General features: G+C 43.8%; 1 long non-coding RNA gene across 2 annotated transcripts in view; it reads right to left on the bottom strand.

Moving 5' to 3' along the window:
• The window catches only part of LOC308587944, a 44,270-nt gene that overhangs the window by 12,726 nt on the left and 10,406 nt on the right, over positions 1-21,138 (bottom strand). The gene's annotated exons all lie outside the window — the stretch shown is intronic.

The raw sequence follows: 21,138 nt of genomic DNA, 5'->3' as shown, positions 1-21,138 counted from the left end.
GCCAGCGTTCTCTGCACTGTTTGTGGGTGGCAAGATTCAGGGGACATTTTGCTGAACATTCTCCTGGGGAGAGCTGAAATTCTCCAACATTCAAGAAATTAAATTTTCAGACAATTCTTTTCTGAGACTCTTTGGCTGGGTACTAAAGAAAACCACTCTTCTAGAGTTTAAGAGCCTTTGAAAGACAAAAATGGCTCTATCTCCCTCTAGTGACCAAATGGGTTAGCATTTGATGGCTCGATTCAGAGGTTCGCTTCTCACATGGTTGGTTTGGCAAAGTAATGCTCTGAGAAGCTCCATCAATTTGTGAAGGGCCACTTTGCTCTTGGGTTTGCTCAAACAGCAGCCTCCAGCCACCCTGTCCATTGTTATGGAAGAGAAGGCAGTAGACGTAGCCTTCTTCCAGTACACCCAACCTTCAGCTTACTCCAGGTCACTATGGTGCCTGCTTTTTTTCTCTGCTGGAGGTTGAGTCTTTGTCAGAGGGGTCAGAACAAATCCTTCCCCCCTTCAGCTCAAGCCCTGCATCAAAGCATTCATTTATTTGAACAGATAACATTGTCCCATCCGCCAGCCTGGGTTTCATACATCCTCGGGCATTTAGATCTACCACATTGTGCTCAAGGAGAGAAAATCCATCCCACACCATGGGGTTTGCGGCTAACCTTCTACTGTGCCACTGCTAACCCACTGATGAAAAATCCTAGAGTGGCTGCTCTCTGTGAGAATGGGAGGGGGTAAAAGGAAGCAGATACAATAATAATTAATGCATGACCCATAAAACCCCAGTTTGCAGACGTATGCTCTTGCTGGGCAGTTAGAAGGCAGTGTTTTAAAATCCCATCCATTATTCATAGGGCAGTGCCATTTTAATAGTTAAACTTGTTTCCAATTAATTTTTAATTAAATCCACTTTTCAAAAAAAAACCTAAGACACAACATTTTGCCTGAAGCAAGATCCTCTGACCTACTGTGGAATCATAGTCTGTTGTCAGGACCAATTCACACATTGCCAAATTCCTACGCAGAAGATGCTTCCATGGAATAGAGATGTGATTTTTAGCATATTTGTTTTCCATACTTTCTCAAGGGACTCCAGAGTTACCCTCACAGCTCCCATGCAAGGTAGGCTACACTGAGAGAAAGTGACTTTTCCAAGGCCACCCAAATCTTCTGGATCCAAGTCCATCATTGATGAGGACGCCATCATCTATATACATAATGCTTTACAAAGAACATGTTTGACAAATCCATGTCGCAGAGGACTTATGAACATTAAAAAGGCATGTGGAAAACAAAGAGGAAAGGGGTGAAATGGAGACAGGAATAAACAGGGAAAGAATATACAATTATTTTAAATACAGGTATTTTGGCTTAGTTGTGATATAGTATTGAGACCAGGAGGTTGTTCCAAAAATGTCCTGGAAAAGATCAGCTTTGAGGAGAGGGTAGTGGTCACATGCATATGTTTTGGAGGGCAGTTCCAGGCATAAGGGGCAGGAAGGCAGAAAGGGTGGAAGCCAATGAATTATATCCAATGCAGCACCAAGCAAAATGTTCTGTCAGCACAAAGAGTTCTCCTTGCCCAGCAGAAAGTTATCCCTCTCTTCTCCCCCTGAGTGCCCCCTAAATCCATTCTGGGGTTCCCCCAACCCTCTGGTGCAGATTTGGAGATGATGCTGGGTCCACATGGGTGGAGGAGAAGGGGGAAATCCCTTGGGGGGGAGAGACACTCTGCATGTACTCAGAGGCACCCACTGCCATTACTTTACGCTGACATTCCCTGACATTCAAAGCAGATTCAGGGGCTTAATGCTGATGAGCCTTGGCTCAAAAGTATGCCCTGAAAATGGGATTGGCATCCTCTGTGACGCTGAGTAGGAAATGAAATTCTTACCCTTCAAAACTGCATTCCTAAGTGCCTACTCCTCACAGGCTTAGTGATCAGAACAAAAACATTATAGTGTCTGGAAGATAAGTCCACTTAGCAGCTGCAAAGCAACTCCACGCACTAGAAGGGACCGGCTTAGCAGCAAATTCTTCTCTTACAAAACTCGTAGGAAGGCTAAAGCTCCCATTTGTTTTAGCGCATAGACGGCAGGACCAACCAGGTTATGGCAGAGAATAGAAATGTGCACACACAAAATCCCTGACTTTGCTATCAGAAGGCTACGGCGTATCTATAATGCTTAAAAATAAACCCTGCTTTGAACAGAGCTGAGCTGAGCTAAAATGACAGCATGAGTTTAATTACTCCCATCTTGTTCAGAGCGATAGGAACTATAATAAAACATGGCCCAGATTTCACGGTTTTTCACACCATAAGCCAATTAAAAAGTGCCTCTGACATGAGCCCTGCTGCAATTAACCAAGAGCAGACTTGTACTCAAAGGACATGTGTAAACAGAGGGCAGCCACAAAACCATCTAGCTCGCTCCCCTATCAAGCAGCTTCAGTGACAGCATCCTAAAGGGGAGGCTGCCTGTGCTGGGGGTTATTCCAACAAGAGGAGCAGGAAGTGCATCAAGTCCTCAACACCTCTAATGCAAAAAAGATCCAAGACTCAGCATATGTGAAATCAAAGAGAGACAGATCGGTCTAGCATGCTGTGAGTAGGACAAGGGGGTGTGAAATTAGACAATGCCACAGGCGATACAAGAAAAGTGCTTGATGGATCAGTTTTCCTCCTGAGCAACGAAAAATGATCTGGAGAAACTGATGCACAGGGAAATCCAAAATTAAGAGCCAAGCCTTGGCAGGTGCCTGAAGCTATTTCACATAGCTCCTGTTCCTGTTCTGCCTTGAGGCCGGGATTTGCAGAAGTGAAAAGAAGCTGAATGCAGACCCAGGGCACAGCTTGTAAAACTCAAGGGAAGCAGAGAGGCCGGGGGATGGGGAGAGAATGTAGTGCAGCAGAGTACTGTGTTCTGGTACTCTAACCATCACAGCAATAAGAGGAGCTAAACAGCACCCTGCATTTGAAAAAGGGTGTCTTTCGTCAATACACCCTGCCCGGGTGAGACGCCCTTCAAATGCAGCAGCAGACTTACAAGAGACCCTTTTCCATAACATGATCCCGCATGGCTGATGGCTCTATACACCCAATGCAACCATGCAGTAGGGCCTTTCCTCTATAGCTGGCACCCCTTTCTAATGCAAAAAAAATCCTCGATACATCCTGTCATGTGGTTGCATGAGCCACATGTACCCAAGGGGCGTAACGCAGGAGGACCAGGAGGGCCATGGCCCCGGGCGCATAATTTTGAGGGGGCACAAACTAGGCACCCCCACGCAGACAATGGCTGTTGTGGGGATCATCGTCCCACCCAGGTGCATTCTGGTGGGCCCTGTCCCTGGCTCTCCATCCTTCCCTGTCTGCCCCAAAGCCCAGCTTGGCCTCACCGCCGTGTCCCCAGCCCCCTTGCTGAATGGCTCACTCTCTCCTCGCTTGGCATGCTCCCTAGACAGTGAGTGGGCAGGGATGGAGGGAGGTGGGCAAGGGGCAACCCCAGAATGGCACTCTAGCCCAACACTCCTCTGCAAGGGCATCAGGGGGGTTCACAGGGTTAAACCATTCTATGAATAAGGTGATGGAAAAGGAGGGCAGGATTTTACTTTCAGGAACAGGTTTGGAACATAACCGTGCAAACAGCTGCATTTGCAAGATGGGCACTGAACATGGAAACAGAAGCTGATAAAAGAACCGTCAGAGATGGTATATGCTGTTTTTAGGGGCTAGTTAGCGACACCTTGGCTTGGAAAGAGCATGAGACAGCAATCTGGGAAAAGAAGGCTCGGCATACCATGCCAGAAGGCCTAGCAGTGGAAGTCAATGCCAGAGAAAAGGGTGCCAGGTGCCAGGCAGACTGACAACAGCTAGGAGAGACAGAGACACCAGAACCCCCCGGGACTGCTAACAGAACAAGCCTGTGCCGTGCAGAGGCGCCAAGGTGTCACTGATTCTTGTCCTTTAGCTTAGTAGTGTCAACATGCTTTCTAGTCTGATTGATGACTCAGGAAGTCACAGAGCAGCCCTGCTCTACTGCGCTCTGATCTCACCCACGAGTCAGTGCATCAGCAGGAACAGCTGCGACCAGATTTACTGAGGGAATTATTACTGCAAGGGTCGCCTGCTTCAGATGGCTTTGTCTGTATATGTCCTGCAGTAAATTGCTCCCTATTATTTTTTTAAATCATTGTAGGAGTCCGGCATCATAGGGAGCAATGTAATGTGGGACAAGTGAGAACGTGCCAAAACGTCCCAAAATAAACCCCACAGGAAATCAAACCAAGAAAGGTGGTAGTCCCGCCTTCCTTTCTATCACCAATATTTCCAGTCCTGACATACAGTTTATACACTATGCACACTGTGGAAGTGCACTAGGTGGAGGGTTTTGATGTCATCCCATTCTTGACAATTCCGCTTTTCATTCTGGCCACAAGATTCAAGTTTCCTGATGTGCCATTTTTCTAGCAAGGCATATGCAAGGCTGGCTACCTGCTGATTTCCTCCATGTCTTACCTAACCTTGAATTATTTTTTAACAGGAGACATTTTCCTCTGCCCAGTGTTTTTCTGCTACTAATTTTTAAAGTCAGTCTTTTAGGCCCAAATTAGACGCAGTGTGGGATAGTTATGATTCTCCTGCATTAAAAAAATAGGTGCAAAGAGGAGATACTGGTTAGATTAGGAATATGACACTAGAATAGGTAGGGTTAGCTCCATATTATTTTTCTGATTAAAATTCTCTTGCCCATATCTTCTATTTGCACCTTGCAGAATAAAACTTACAGATCTTGCATGGATACCTCGGTACCAGTAAACTACAGATTGCAGTGAGGGCTAATTGGAATAATGCTACAAAAAGAAAGGATTAATCTCATTCTTCAGTGCTATGGTCCTGATTCAATTCAAGGGTCCCTGTGGCTTCTATTAAACGAGAAACAACAACCCATGTCTTGTTAGGTTCTTATTAATATGTATAGTGAGCGCACAGTGGAATCGGCCTAATCTCCAGGATTTTCTGCAGAGCAAGTACCAACACTGGACATTCAGTCCCAGGAATGTGGTTCTTCTCATTTAGGGATAATGCTTCTCCTCTTCCATCTTGCCATCTGTAGGCTTCCCATCTATCTAAAATTAGGTTGTAAGCTCTTCCGAGGAGGGATCTGTCTTTTGTGGTTGAATGCAAATGGCACTTCTAAGCTAAATCTATAATTTTCCATACAAGGGGTTTGAGACCATCTCTATCAATCTGCAAAGGGCATCTTCCTAAGGAAAGACACTCCTGGCTCTTCTACCAGATCATATCTGCTTTAGGCCTTAGAACAAAAACCAGCATCTATTGTCTCACAACACCATGCACTTTCTTCCGTGGCACCTTATCTTTGGAACTCATTTGCCTCCAGACATTCATATGGTCTAGTTTAACTATATGAATCTTTTCAAACCTGGTGCCCTGCAGATGTTGTTACCTCCACATCGGCCTCAGTCCACAAGTCCAGTGGAAGTTACTACTTCAATAACATCTGGAAGGCTCACCATGCTGAAGAACTGCATGAAAAGTTGGCTCTAGCCTAGGAAAATAGAAATCTGTTCATTTTTTTAAGGCGCCACCGGAGTCCTTGTTGATTTTGCCTTTTCACAAGTCTGTTTCAAACCATAAATCTGAAAAACTTGACTGTGGCAACCAGTTGCTATTGAAATGAGGCTTCAAATATAATAACATGAGTCAAGTTTCAAACCCAACCTCCAGGACCAACGTCTCTCTCATCTTCACATTTTGTCTTTCCAATTGGGGCTATGTTGTCTGACAAAGCCAGCCAGCGTCTCTCAATAGGGAGCACTTTTCTCTTTTCTTTTTTCTCTGGAGGTCACTTGGAAAGAGCAACAGCTCCTTCTAGAGGCCCTCTGCTAATAACACAATTTGACCCGTAAAGCACAGTACAAAAGGCTTCCCAGAGAGAGGGAAGGAAAGATTTTGCATGTGCTATTAACAATGGTAAATAGATCACGATTCTGGTTACAAAATCCCACAAGAACCTTTGCATTCTGTGGAGCTCATTGAGCTTCCAAGCTTCTTCAGATTCTGTCACAGCATTCCTGAAAGCTCGTACATTCAGAAAAACCAAAGGAGAGCTTCTTCAGTTCCAGGGAAGCTAAGTGACTGAAAATAGATGTTTTTAGCTTTGCTGAACCTCCTGCAGCAAAGTAATGGTAATTTTAAAAAAACATCCAGAATCAGATCAAAAGTAGAATACATTTGAATGATTTAATTAAATCAAAGCAGACAAATAATGGGAACATGAAATTTAAGAAAGACATATTATATATATATATATATATATATATATATATATATATATATATATATATATATATATATCTTACCTTTCCTCCCAAAGAACCCCTGGGCAGCAAAGAACAAGTAATAAAACAATAAAAAGATATTGAAAACATATTGAAAAAAATCTAATTTGTATGCAGACAGGGAAAGATATCAACTTAAAAGGCTAATTGAAAGAGGAAGGCCAGGGCCATCTTTAGCAGATGCGATGCCGGGGTGCAATTATCCGCCCAGCGCCCCCAAATTACCACAGATGGTTTTGGGGTGGCCGTAGCTGCTTTTATTTAAAATGCATCTCTGGGTTATTTGTGGGGTATAGGAATTTGTTCATTTTTTTCCTTTAAAATATAGTCCGCCCCCCCCCCAAGGTTTGAGGGACAGTGGACCGGCCCCCTGCTGAAAAGGTTTGCTGACCCCTGTCCTAGGTATTGCCATGTAGACATCATCGCTCACAGGACTGGACTATCTGAGCCAAAATACTATATTGTACTAAGTGAAAGGTCCATGATCTTCTTTTCCACAGTTTTTCAAAAGTATAATCAAGCATAAGGTCATTATTCAGTTTGGGGTCATGGTGCTAGTAAAATGGAGATTCACCCCCATACCATACCACTTTCATCCCATAACTGCAATTTGCCCCATGGGGAGGAAGCATGGGCCAGTCTTCCCCAACCTGGTGCCCTCCCTGCTCCCAGTGTTTTGTACTACAACTCACATCAGCCTCAGTCAGAGATTCTAGTAGCTGTAGTTCAACAATATCTGGAGACCACCAAATTGGGGGAGGCTGCGAAGATTAAGGCTTTCTGGGAAATGATATATAATGAAATGAAAAAGGTACTTAAATGTACTTTCCCTAAGAAACCAGAAGCCTTTCTCTTGGGCATTGTCAGCCAATTGGTGTCAAAGAAAGATAGAATTTTTTTTTATGTATGCTACGACAGCAGCAAGAATACTCATCGCAAAGTATTGGAAGACACAAGATCTACCCACCGTGGAAGAATGGCAGATGAAAGTGATGGACTATATGACACTGGCTGAGATGACTGGCAGAATCCGTGATCAGAGGAAAGAGACGGCGGAAGAGGACTGGAAGAAATTTAAAATTTATCTTAAGAGTTATTATAAAATTGATGAAGGTTAAAATGCCGAGGTGGTGAGAGAAAAAGGGAAACAGTGACATAAGATTAAGCTAGAGAAAGGACTAAGAGGACACATATTTGATAAAATTGCTTAGAAGCTGCTGAAATAATCTTGGAAATAGGGATGCAGAAAGGGGAGGTATGGGGGAGTCCGAGAAACGAAGGTTACAGAAAAAAGGTTATGTTTGTATTGTTTAAAAAATGTTGTAAAACCAATAAAAATTTATTTAAAAAAAACAAATTGGGGGAGGCTGAGAGAGATAGAGGTCCTATTATGGTACATTTTAAACAGCACAATCCTATATACCCCTGCTCCAAAATCAGTTGAACTGAGTTCAATAGAGCTTATTATCATGAAAGTGAGTATAGGATTACAGTCCAAACAGTCCAAAACAGATCTCCCACTGTCGCGTCTAGTTGTTACTCCATACATCTTGACTAATGGGATTATAAGAGGTTTTTCTGCATAAAGAACATCTCTCAATATAGGCTCTTTGCTGCCAGGGTAGCAATTTTCCTCCATTCTTTTTCCAGGCATGTTCTCTTCCAGTTTGTAAACACACTACTCATTTAAAAACCACTTTCTATCTTATCTATGCATCTTAGTCAAGGCCATCCTGAAGTTCTACCTTATAGCAATGCATCTAAAAATTTGTCATGGTTTTCTTTCAGCAGGCATTCCTAAAATGCAGCCAATCCATCTTAATCACTTTGATTTAGTCTTTGCAACAATATCTGTTCTTCATACAGCCAATAAAATTCCTCAATCTTTCTGGTCCATAAATTCTCCTCACCATTTCCCATTAATTTGTTTTTCTTCCCTTTTTGTCATTGTCACGCACTTTAGAGAAAGGCACAGTGTTCGAATTATAATAATTGAAGTTTAACATTCTTGGAAATGTTTTTGCTTTTGAAGACTTAGTTGCAAACTTTGCATCAGTACCAAGGACTGTGTTCAAAGATCAAGAAGTTACTTCTTGCTAACCCTACTTACTCATGCCCCTCTCCTGCTGCCACTGCCAAAAAACCAAAAAACTGGACCCCATTTTTTAAGATCTGGGTAAATACTTTCCTTATCACACACCTGAAACACACAAAAACAAATGCATTTGTTCAAACACAAGGAGATGAAAAATAACATGAAAAACTAGCTGCTTTGTCAGGCACAAACAGTGATACCCTACAAGTCAAAGAAAGCTTTGAGCCAAAGTCTAGGTTGACAATTGAAAATATATTGAAGATCTCACTTACAGTTCTGGGGTGTAGCTGGTGCCAGTTTCCCTGGGCACCCTACTTCTGTGGCAACTCTGAAGTTGAGGATGCTGCTCTTGACATGATGGAGTTGGTCCAGTGCATGTAGCTTGTTTCTTGATTGTCACCAGAGGCATAAAACTCCCTCTCTCCTTCTCTGTCTCTCTTTCTCTCACACCCCTATGTATTTCCTTTTCTCTCTGTTCCCTCCAAATGCCCCCTTTCCACCTAGGCATTTCCACCCACCCCTCTTCCTATTCCTTCTCTGCCCCTCCCTGCCACCCATCACCAGAGGACTGAAAGTATTTCATGCTTTCTTCCGTTAACCACTACCCTTCCATCTCTCGCTCTCCACTACTGACCACTACTGACCTGAGTGACTCTTCATCCTACAATGCTTAATTGTCTACAGTACCATTGCAAAGGAGGATGGGGGGACCAGAAAAACTGGCTATGCCCCCATGATCTCATTTGCTATGTACCCATGACTGCCTAGCACCCTACCAGGTCTAGTGGGCATCAGCCACACTGAGTACTTCCTGTGGTGCCCACAAAAAGACTCAGTAAAAAAATCCAAATGCCCCAAGCTCCTGTTTGCACTAGCTCGGCCTCTCCTACATTGAATACATCCCCTTAAACATGCCCATCCATTTCATTGGATGCCAGGATTGTACTCCCATCCTTACTGAACAGAGGAGAAGTGTTCACAATCTAAAAGGACATGGTACAAGAGAACAAAGTCATCGGAGGGAGGAGGAAAAAGCAAGCTCTTAAAGCCACAGTTCTGAGTCACTTTAGTGAGTCCAAGGCAAAAAAAAAAAGGAATCAGGTTTTGCTCAAGCAAGTCCCATTCTCCTGTCCACCAGCATTTTCTTTGTTGATCTTCAGAGTGCATTACTGAGTGCACACCACCGCTGCTGCTGCTGCTGCTGCTGCTGCTGCTGCTGCTGCTGCTGTTGTTTAGTCGTTTACTCGTGTCCGACTCTTCATGACCCCCATGAACCAGAGCCTTTTATTTAAGTTCTATGAATTTCAGAGTGGAACATTCCTTCTTCAGGAGCTTCAAAAGCTCACAAGTTCTTTAAATTTAGAGACACATTGTTCTTAAAACCTGAACTTAAGAACCACTTTTGCAAAAGTGGGAAGGCAACATGACCCCATGGACCAGAGCACGCCAGGCACTCCTATCTTCCACTGCCTCCCGCAGTTGATCAAACTCATGCTGGTAGCTTCGAGAACACTATCCAACCATCTCGTCCTCTGTCGTCGCCTTCTCCTTGTGCCCTCCATCTTTCCCAACATCAGGGTTTTTTTTCCAGGGAGTCTTCTCTTCTCATGAGGTGGCCAAAGTATTGGAGTCTCAGCTTCAGGAACTGTCCTTCCAGTGAGCACTCAGGGCTGATTTCCTTCAGAATGGATAGGTTTGATCTTCTTTGCAGTCCATGGGACTCTCAAGAGTCTCCTCCAGCACCATAATTCAAAAGCATCAATTCTTCACCAGTCAGCCCTCTTTATGGTCCTGCTCTCACTTCCATACATCACTACTGGGAAAACCATAGCTTTAACTATACATACGGACCTTTGTCAGCAAGGGGATGTCTCTGCTTTTTAAGATGCTGTCTAGGTTTGTCATTGCTTTTCTCCCAAGAAGCAGGCGTCTTTTAATTTCATGATGGCTGTCGCCATCTGCAGTGATCATGGAACCCAAGAAAGTAAAATCTCTCACTGCCTCCATTTCTTCCCCTTCTATTTGCCAGGAGGTGATAGGACCAGTAGCCATGATCTTAGTTTTTTTTATATTGAGCTTCAGACCATATTAAAAGGTTCTTTAATTCCTCCTCACTTTCTGCCATCAAGGCTGTGTCATCTGCATATCTGAAGTTGTTGATATTTCTTCCGGCAATCTTAATTCTGGCTTGGGATTCATCCAGTCCAGCCTTTCGCATGATGAATTCTGCATAGAAGCTAAATAAGCAGGGAGACAATATACAGCCTTGTCATACTCCTTTCCCAATTTTGAACCAATCAGTTATTCCATATCCAGTACTAACTGTAGCTTCTTGTCCCACATACCTACGGGACCGCCTCTCCTGGTATGCCCCACAGAGAAACCTACGGTCTGCAAATAATAACATCCTCAAGGTCCCAGGCCTCAGAGAGGTTAGGCTGGCCTCAACTAGAGCCAGGGCCTTCTCGGCTGCGGCTCCAATCTGGTGGAATGCTCTGTCACAAGAGACTAGGGCCCTGCGGGACCTGACATCTTTCCGCAGGGCCTGCAAGACAGAGTTGTTCTGCCAGGCCTTTGGTCAGGGCGCAGCCTGACTCCCTCCTCTGGCAACCTGCACAGAATTTTGTTTAATTGGTTGCCATCAATTTGATTTAATTAATTTTTATAATGAAATATTTTTAGATTGTGTGACTATTTGACTGTTTGATTATTTGATTGTTGTTAGCCGCCCTGAGCCCGGCTTCGGCTGGGGAGGGCGGGATATAAATAAAATTTATTATTATTATTATAGAGATTTCTCAGGGGACAGATGAGGTGATCAGGCACTCCCTTTTGTTTAAGAAATTGCCATAGTTTGCTGTGGTCGACACAGTCAAATGCTTTTGTGTAATCAATGAAACAGAAGTAGATGTTTTTCTGGAACACTCTAGCTTTCTCCATAATCTAGCGCATGTTTGCAATTTGGTCTCTGGTTCCTCTGCCCCTTCAAAATCCAGCTTGCACTTCTGGTAGTTCTCGGTCCACATACTGCTTAAGCCTGCCTTGTAGAATTTTAAGCATAACTTTGCTAGCATGTGAAATGAGCACAATTGTGCAGTATAGAATCATAGAATCATAGAATCATAGAGTTGGAATAGACCACAAGGGCCATCGAGTCCAACCCCCTGCCAAGCAGGAAACACCATCAGAGCACTCCTGACATATGGTTGTCAAGCCTCTGCTTAAAGACCTCCAAAGAAGGAGACTCCACCACACTCCTTGGCAGCAAATTCCACTGTCGAACAGCTCTTACTGTCAGGAAGTTCTTCCTAATGTTTAGGTAGTTGGAGCATTCTTTGGCACTGCCCTTCTTTGGGATTGGGATGTAGACTGATCTTCCCCAATCCTCTGACCACTGCTGAGTTTTCCAAACTTGCTGGCATATTGAGTGTAGCACCTTAACAGCATCATCTTTTAAAATTTTAAATAGTTCAGCTGGAATATCATCACTTCCACTGGCCTTGTTATTAGCAATGCTTTCTACAGACACACCACTGCACTCTGTGCAATTACTGAGGTGGGCGCTGAGGCACTCTCCTCAGTGTCCTCTGGGAGCACCCAGTAACAGTCTCTCCGTCCTTCCCCAGCCTTCTCCTTAGTCTATCCACTCCCTAAAAGAGCTTGAACTGACTCAGCCCTTCAGGGGCATGGCGAAAGCAGCAGTTCACAGAGGCAATGTTCTCACTATGTCCACCCTACTCTTCTTTCACTGATCTGTTCTGCGATCCCTTCCTTTAGGGTATTTCTTTTCCTGGAAAGGATTTTTCTTCTTCAGCAAACCTTAGGTCCAGATGAAGATACCTCCCTGCTGTGTGAGGATGGCACCATGTCGACAACATAAGCAGTGACACTCACAGTTTCCACATAAAAAGTAGAGGGAATGAAGGGGACCTGCAACAAAACGTAGTGTGAAGGGCTTTTGTACAGGATTCCAGACACTTCATTCCCCACCCCACCCCAACACACACACACACACACTCTTTCAGTTTTCATCCCACTCCTTCAGTCAGTCAGCATTTCTTGCCCACTGAGCCCTGCTTGAGCAGTCTAAAAGACCCATCTAGTCTTTCTCATGTATCACACGCACCATTTTTTCTACCCACTCTATTCTATTCTCCCCTCCCACTCAATTGTTAGGATTTCCCCCTCTCACTAAAATGTCCCAGTTATTATGAGGCCCTTTTGGTATGGATTTTACCCAGGGCTTTTTTTCAGCCAGAACTCACTACAACTCAGTTCCGGCAGGACTCAGGTGGCTGCCATTGCCATTATAAGAGAACAAGGGAGGCGTTCATGGCAAGCTCTGGCACCTCTTTTTCTAGAAACACACCACTGACTTTACTCCTTAGGCTTTTTCCACCTAAAGATTTTCAGACATCTGTAAACCTTAGGTTTACCCCAACTTTGCCAATATTTTTCTGTCCGTTGTACATGCGTGGTGAGCTTCTAACTATATAAACACATAAAGCCTCAAATTGGTATTTAAATTTTAAAATTCTTATCACTTGATTAAAATGGTTATCTAAATCTTTGTATAGACACTAGGCAAGGATTTTGTCTAATTTGGTCAATTTTAGAATCACACTCATCCCTATTGAGTAATGTAATTTTGTTCTCAAAGATACGCACTGATGAGTTCCTCAGTTCAAAAGCTTAGCATCTTTTGCTGAAAATACCCTTTTACTGAAGTTGTTTTGTCTTTGTATTCTGGGTTCCATTTTTCTCATTTTGAAAATAAATGAAGCCTGCATATAAGTTCCCAGAGGAACATACCCTTAATGTTTCAGAATCTAAGTGGAGAACACTGCTGAATATTTATATCACTTATTTTTTCAGCGTATTGTGCTTGCCCTCAGAAAGCTTAATTCCCGCTAGTTTATTCTGAATCGTATTCCTCTAATTCAGCCGTAACATGACATTTCTGTCTCAGACACAACAAGCTTCCTTCTGTTCCTCCTCTGGGTTCAGCAACAATATTATATATATACTTTAAAAAGCTACTGCTAGGCCAGTAATTCATCAGTTCCTGGTGAACTGAAGCACAGTTTTAAACTCCCACTAAATTGGCGACACAAGGAAGGGAGTGCAGTGAGCACATTTCATTTTATAAGGATGAAAACAGATTGTACAAGGGCACTCTCAGACCTTTATAGCTTTTAATTGCTTAGACCAGTGTTTCCTAAACTTGGGTTGACAGCTGGTTTTGGACTGCAATTCCCATCATCCCTGACCACTGGTCCTGCTAGCTAGGGATGATGGGAGTTGTAGTCCAAAAACAGCCATCAACCCAAGTTTGGGAAACACTGGCTTAAACCTTTATAGCTTTTAATAGCAGCAGGAAAAAAGCTTCAGATGTGTATAGATGAAAAACCAGAAAAATAGACAATTATTAAGGATCATAATCTGAATTTAAAGAAATTGATTTAATAAAAGCTGAATAAATATGTTTGACTGTCCAACCCATTTGATAGCCTACATTCTTCTTCTGCTAGATGTTATTAGATAGAATTATTTGCATCATTGCAAATGTATATCAGAAGCTGAACTGGTCAGTATGTTTGTGCGTGTACATTATTCCATGTTTTATTTAGCAGCAAGACATTTGTGCACCTAAAATCCCTCCCAGAATACAAGGCACTGCAAAATATTTGCCAGAACAGTTTTCTTGTTTCAGATTTGCAACACTGAAAGCAGTCAAACATTTTAAAATGTATTTGCAATGCTCTCTTATTCCCCTCTCCATAACAGAAACTCTGGTTCCCTCTTCACAAAGAAACAAAATATTCCACCCACAGTCATTCAAGGCAGATGCAGCATAGTCTCAAGGTGATGATTACACAGCAGCCTCCCATACAATTATCTGGACAAGTTATATATGTATATATATTGACTGCGTCAGACCAACACAGCTACCTACCTGAATACGATTATCTACTAGACACTATGCTCCAGCTGCACACAAGATGGCAGCAAATCCCCACAATCTTGGGAGGGAGGCATCGCTTGTACTGTGGTACTTTGGTTCTCATACGCCTTGGTACTCAAACAACTTGAAACCCAAAACCCAAACACTGCAAACCTGGAAGTAAGTGTTCCAGTTCGCAAACCTCTTTCAGAAGCCGAATGTGCTCCGTTTTGAGTGTTACGCTTCCGCTTTGAGTGCCACACTTCTATTTCGAGTGTTACACTGAGGTCCATCTGTTTTTGCTATTTATTTTGCGTTTTTGTTTTCACAGCTCTTTTTTGTTTTGTTTTTGTGACTGTGTGGAAGAACCCAATTCAGCTACAGATTGACTGATTGTGTGACTGCGGTACATTCTTTATTGCTTTCATGTTATGGATCAATGGTCTCGTTTGATAGTAAAATTCATGTTAAATTGCTGTTTGGGGGTTTGTTTTTAAAAGCCTGGAACAGATTAATCCATTTTACATTACTTTCTATGGGAAAGCGCACCTTGGTTTTGGAATGGACTTCCAGAATGGATTAAGTTTGAGGACCGAGGTACCACTGGATACAAGACAGTCTGTAGTGAGTGAGTAAAGTGCTTGCATGCAATTACTTTTGATGGTCATCCCAAATGGGGGGGGGGGAGGAAGTAACGGACTTACCCAAGGAGACCTTGCAAGTCTGTTGCTTGAAATAGAATCATCTAACCGTAGAGTTGCAAGGGAGCACAAGGGTCATCTTGTCCAACCCCCTGCAATGCAGGAATCTTTTGCACCATGGGCACCACGTTAGAGACCCCAGGCTTACTACCTAGTTGTAAGATATTGTGGTGCTCTAGTACTATTCCTAGGGATAGCTAAGTCGGCAGAGGATGAACCCACAACTCTGAGGTTAAGAGTCTCATGTTCTCCCGACTGAGCTATCCCACTGAGTCCATTAATGGGACTGCGGTGCTGAAAATTTCTCTATCCCAAAAATCTCATTAGTAAGGTAATGGTTAGGTAAAGGTAAAGGCACCCCTGACCATTAGGTCCAGTTGTGACCGACTCTGGAGTAGCGGTGCTCATCTCGCTTTATTGGCCGAGGGAGCCGGCATACAGCTTCCGGGTCATGTGCACAGCATGACTAAGCCGCTTCTGGCAAACCTACTCGCACTTGGGTGTGCTTTTGAACTGCTAGATTGGCAGGAGCAGGGACCGAACAACGGGAGCTCACCCCATCACAGGGATTCGAACCGCCAACCTTCTGATCGGCAAGTCCTAGGCTCTGTGATTTAACCCACAGTGCCATCCGCGTCCCTCCCAAGGTAATGATTATTCTGCCACAAAATCACCTAAGCCTGACACAGACCTTGAACTTGTTTGTACCTAGAACTCAGATCAGCCACTAGTTTTACAGAGCAGCAGCTTCAAGGATGGGATGGACGGCAGTGGGCCAAGGCACCCATCTGCAAAGCAGACTGCCCTAAAATCCCATTGTCAAATCCATCATTCTCGCCGCCCAATGCCTGTCTTTCAAGTTGCAAATGGGAAGCATTTCTGTGGCCAGATTTTGCTTTAAGATCTTTGTTGGTCGGCGTCAACCATGAAAATAAAAGGATAGTATGCCACACTGGTGATCCATCAGCTGTTTCAGCGGAATTTGTAAGAATCTGGGATGGGGTCATAGCTTAATGGTAGAGCCCCAGCTTTGCATGAAGAAGGTTTCCAATTAAAAGCAGATCTCAGATAGCAGGACTGGGTGCAACCTCTGCATGAGACCATTCTGGGTGCCATTCACTGCCAGAGTAGACAACACTGGCCTAGGTGTACCAATTACTTGACTCAATCTGTGGCCAATATTTAGTATTATTGATTTGTATACCAGCTGGCATGGCATTTGTAACTGGCTGACTGATTTGTAACTGGCTGACTGACCGAACCCAAAGGGTGCTCATCAATGGTTCCTCTTCATCCTGGAGAAGAGTGACTAGTGGGGTGCCACAGGGTTCTGTCTTGGGCCCGGTCTTATTCAACATCTTTATCAACGACTTGGATGATGGACTCAAGGGCATCCTGATCAAATTTGCAGATGACACTAAACTGGGAGGGGTGGCTAACACCCCAGAGGACAGGAACACACTTCAAAACGACCTTGACAGATTAGAAAACTGGGCCAAAACAAACAAGATGAATTTTAACAGGGAGAAATGTAAAGTATTGCACTTGGGCAAAAAAAATGAGAGGCACAAATACAAGATGGGTGACACCTGGCTTGAGAGCAGTACATGTGAAAAGGATCTAGGAGTCTTGGTTGACCACAAACTTGACATGAGCCAACAGTGTGACGCGGCAGCTAAAAAAGCCAATGCAATTCTGGGCCTCATCAATAGGAGTATAGCATGTAGATCAAGGGAAGTAATAGTGCCACTGTATTCTGCTCTGGTCAGACCTCACCTGGAGTACTGTGTCCAGTTCTGGGCACCACAATTCAAGAAGGACACTGACAAACTGGAACGTGTCCAGAAGAGGGCAACCAAAATAGTCAAAGGCCTGGAAACGATGCCTTATGAGGAACGGTTAAGGGAGCTGGGCATGTTTAGCCTGGAGAAGAGGAGGTTAAGGGGTGATATGATAGCCATGTTCAAATATATAAAAGGATGTCACATAGAGGAGGGAGAAAGGTTGTTTTCTGCTGCTCCAGAGAAGCGGACACGGAGCAATGGATCCAAACTACAAGAAAGAAGATTCCACCTAAACATTAGGAAGAACTTCCTGACAGTAAGAGCTGTTCGGCAGTGGAATTTGCTGCCAAGGAGTGTGGTGGAGTCTCCTACTTAGGAGGTCTTTAAGCAGAGGCTTGACAACCATATGTCAGGAGTGCTCTGATGGTGTTTCCTGCTTGGCAGGGGGTTGGACTCGATGGCCCTTGTGGTCTCTTCCAACTCTATGATTCTATGATTCTATGATCCCACAAAGCATTCTGGGAGCTGTAGTTTAAGGGTGCTGAGAGTTGTTGGGACACACCCATTCCCCCCACAGAGTTGGAGTTCCCTGAGTTCCCTAGGAAGAGGGGTTGGCTGCCAAAGCCACTCTGGGAACTCCAACTCTGTGGGGGGGAATGGGTGTGTCCCAACAACTCTCAGCACCCTTAAACTACAGCTCCCAGAATGCTTTGTGGGATGCCATGCCAAGTGGTATGATACTGTATTTGAAAAGTATTGTGTAGATGACACCGTAATTGATTCCGTCTGTTACTGGCTCTTGCGCCCCCTACCCTTGTCACCTCCTCCTTCTTTCTGCCTTCAACAGGCACAAGCCATCACTGGCAATAGGCATTTAAGCAGAGACTGGATGGCAATCTCCCTGAAATGCCGTAGTTACATTCTGCATTGTAGCTCCTATACAAAACAAGGGGTTAGAGTAGAATCAGGCATCCCCAAACTCGGCCTTCCAGCTGATTTGGGACTACAATTCCCATCATCCCTGACCACTGGTCCTGTTGGCTAGGGATGATAGGAGTTGTAGTCCAAAAACGGCTGGAGGGCCAAGTTTGGGGGTGCCTGGAGCAGATGATCCACACAATCCTTTCTGAATCTTAAATTCTGTTCTTCTCACCACTCAGGGAAGTGAAGTTATTCAGCACTATGTTCTTATCATATCCAAGTCAGAAGCCAAGGAAAAAGAAAACAGTGTTTTGTCTTGAGCCTGTTGAGTCATGCCTCCATTGAGGGGTGCCATCTTCTTGTTTCATGTGTGTCAGACAAAACAACTTCAGTGGCACCCTTTTGAGTTTTCTGGTAAAGAGCCCAAGAGTATAAATGTGCTAAAGGTACAATACACCCGTGTATAGAGGGATCTCTACCAGCTCAGAAAGAAAATATATTTTGTCCCTTTGTGCACATGATGGTAAGAAAGCCCATGGAAATGGTTTCCTCCGAGCTCCTCAGATGTCGGTACAGAAAGCCTGCATGGGAACAATAAATGGCACTGCAGTCATTTATACCTGCTGGAACCTATCCCATTACTTTGAAGGCAGCAGCATTGATTTTGTGGTGGCCAAAGGTCTTATCCATTGACTGAAATGGAGCTACCTTCACTTACTAATTGAGAATATAGCTCAACCAGTGGAAATCCATGAAATGTTGCGTCTGAGTTTACTTATTAAATAAACCCTTTCTCTGTATTATTTCATCAGGACGCTTGGGTTTATTGTGGAGCTGGTGCTTCTCACGCTTGCAGTGCCCATACTATGTGTGGGGAAGGACTGTAGCTCAGTGGCAGAGCATCTGCCTTGCATACAGAAAGCCCCCGGTTCAATCTCCAGCATCCCCAGGTAGGGTTAGGAAAGACTCCTTGCCTGAAACCCTGGAGAGTCTCTGCCAGTCAGTGTAGACAATACTGAGCTAGATGGAGCAGTGGTCTGACTCTAAAAAGCAGGTACCTAATGCTGGCAACAAAATAACAGGTCATATTTCCCCCCTCATTTTTGTGTGGGAAATCCATTGAGTTAAAGGGGGGGGGACCAGTGCTGTGGCCAAGACCCATTTGAGGTATGTCAACAACCAGTTTACAATATTAAGTCCCCATTTGGCCTGGAAACCCTCTTTTGTTCTCTTTTCTTTTCTTTTCTTTTCTTTTCTTTCTCCTCTTTCTCTCTCCCTATATCTCTTTAATACACACAAACGCACCATGTAAACACACATTGCTTTTCTTCTAGAAAAAAGGTGCCAGTGCTGCATACTCTTGAGCGCCCCCAGAAAAAGCACTATAAACACACATCCAGTCTCACAAACGCATCTTACAAAAGTTCTCTGGCACACATCTGACCCCTGCATAGCAAGCTCAAATCCCAGATGTCCTTTATTGTTAAAAATGTTACAGATGGGTAGCCGTGTTGGTCTGCCATAGTCAAAATAAAAAAATTCCTTCCTGTAGCACCTTAAAGACCAACTAAGTTAGTTCTTGGTATAAGCTTTCGTGTGCATGCACACTTCTTCAGATGTGTATCTGAAGAAGTGTGCATGCACACGGAAGCTTATACCAAGAACTAACTTAGTTGGTCTTTAAGGTGCTACAGGAAGGAATTTTTTTATGTTAAAAATGTGTTCATGCTTTTCCAGTCCTTACGCTGCCATTGCCCTCAATTGTTGGTTTTGCTTTAGTTTTATTCCAGGAATATTTTGATTTATTTTTTTTAGATTTTTATTATATTTTATTGTGAGACTCTCTAGTCTGATAGAGAGTTATTGCTTTTATTTTTGTTTGTTACTATGCTATGTATTTTTGTGTTTTTGTACTGTAAACCACCCTGTGATCCTTGCCTGAAGGGCAGTATAGAAAACAAACAAACAAATATTCTGTGAACCGCCCAGAAAGCATGGCATAGAAATGTAGCCAGTACACATAATAAATGTCCTGGTGGGAGAAGCATTTCTGAGGGACCTCAGCTACTGCTTCTCTGCTAGGCTCTCTCTAGCCACTAATTTGCTTTGGCTATTGGAGGGTGGAAGAATAGCATGAAGAAATAGGATCTCTGGTACACAGTAGGGGAGGTGATGACACTGGGGCATGAATGTATTAGCAGAGTACTAAGACCACAGAGTAGCCTTCCGCAACCATGTGCTCTCCAGATGCTGTTGGACTCCAGTTCCAATCAGTCACAGCCTGCATGACCAATAGTCAGGGGAGATGGGTGTTGTAGTCCCATAAGGTTTGGATGAGCACCAGGTTGCAGGCTGGTACTATCGAGCATCCAGTGGTAAGTGGGGAAAGAGATATTTTGTTGTTGGATAAGCATTAATCAATTCATGGGCTGTGGTGTCCCAGAAGTCAAATTCTATAATCAAACAATGACAAGTTTGTTTAATTCCGCCCCAGTGCTGTTGTATTAAATGAACAAAATGTATGTTCTTACGTATGTTCTTACAAGCTGCCACAAGATGACATTTGCTTTATACCCCAGTTGTACACAACCACAGAAACCACCCAATATGCAAAAGAACTGGGAAGGTATAATATTAAGATAAAGGGAAAGGGTGGAGATGTATGCTGACTTGCAATGACTTGCTCAAGACAGAGAACTGTGGAGAGTTGTTGGAGATGACGAAACCTGAGAAGCTATAAGCTAACCTTGAATTATTAATGCTTTCCAAATGCCCTAAACAGATTGGTGTGGACAGTGGCAGAAGAGCACATATGGGTACATATGGTTCTTTAAAAACATAAAATTTGACATCACTTTTAAAATGCACTTGTGAATTGTGGCTTGCTAGCCAAGGGATGATAATGAGACCTGGGTGGTAGCAAACAGTATGATGGGGTACTGCCATTCACCTGACCTCCAGTCAGTTATAACATGGTGGCTAGGTCAGCATGATGCAAACACAGTGGAAGAACCAATCCGGTGATCCTGCCAATGCATTCGCACTGCGGCAAACTCTCCATCACAGCGATGCAACCATCCAGAGGTCAGGTGAGTGGCAGCACCCCAAGTTGACTGCAACTGTACCTGAGATAAAACCCCTGCTGTCCATTGGTCGCTGCCTGTAGCTACTTTCTCCTTGGTTTCACAGCCCACTGCAAAACATTTATTGGGCACCACAACTCCAACTTTTTTCTGTGTTTTCTGTTAGCGGTTAATTTTTTTAAAGCCTCATTCTTGTAGCCCCTTTATGAAAGCCTTTTGTTCCTCCTGACAGCCTTTGTCC

This window comes from Podarcis bocagei (genome assembly GCF_964188305.1).
Source record: "Podarcis bocagei genome assembly, chromosome: 5".
Taxonomy (NCBI): domain Eukaryota; kingdom Metazoa; phylum Chordata; class Lepidosauria; order Squamata; family Lacertidae; genus Podarcis; species Podarcis bocagei.
Note: the sequence above shows the minus strand (reverse complement) of the source record. Positions and strands in the feature narration are given on the sequence as shown.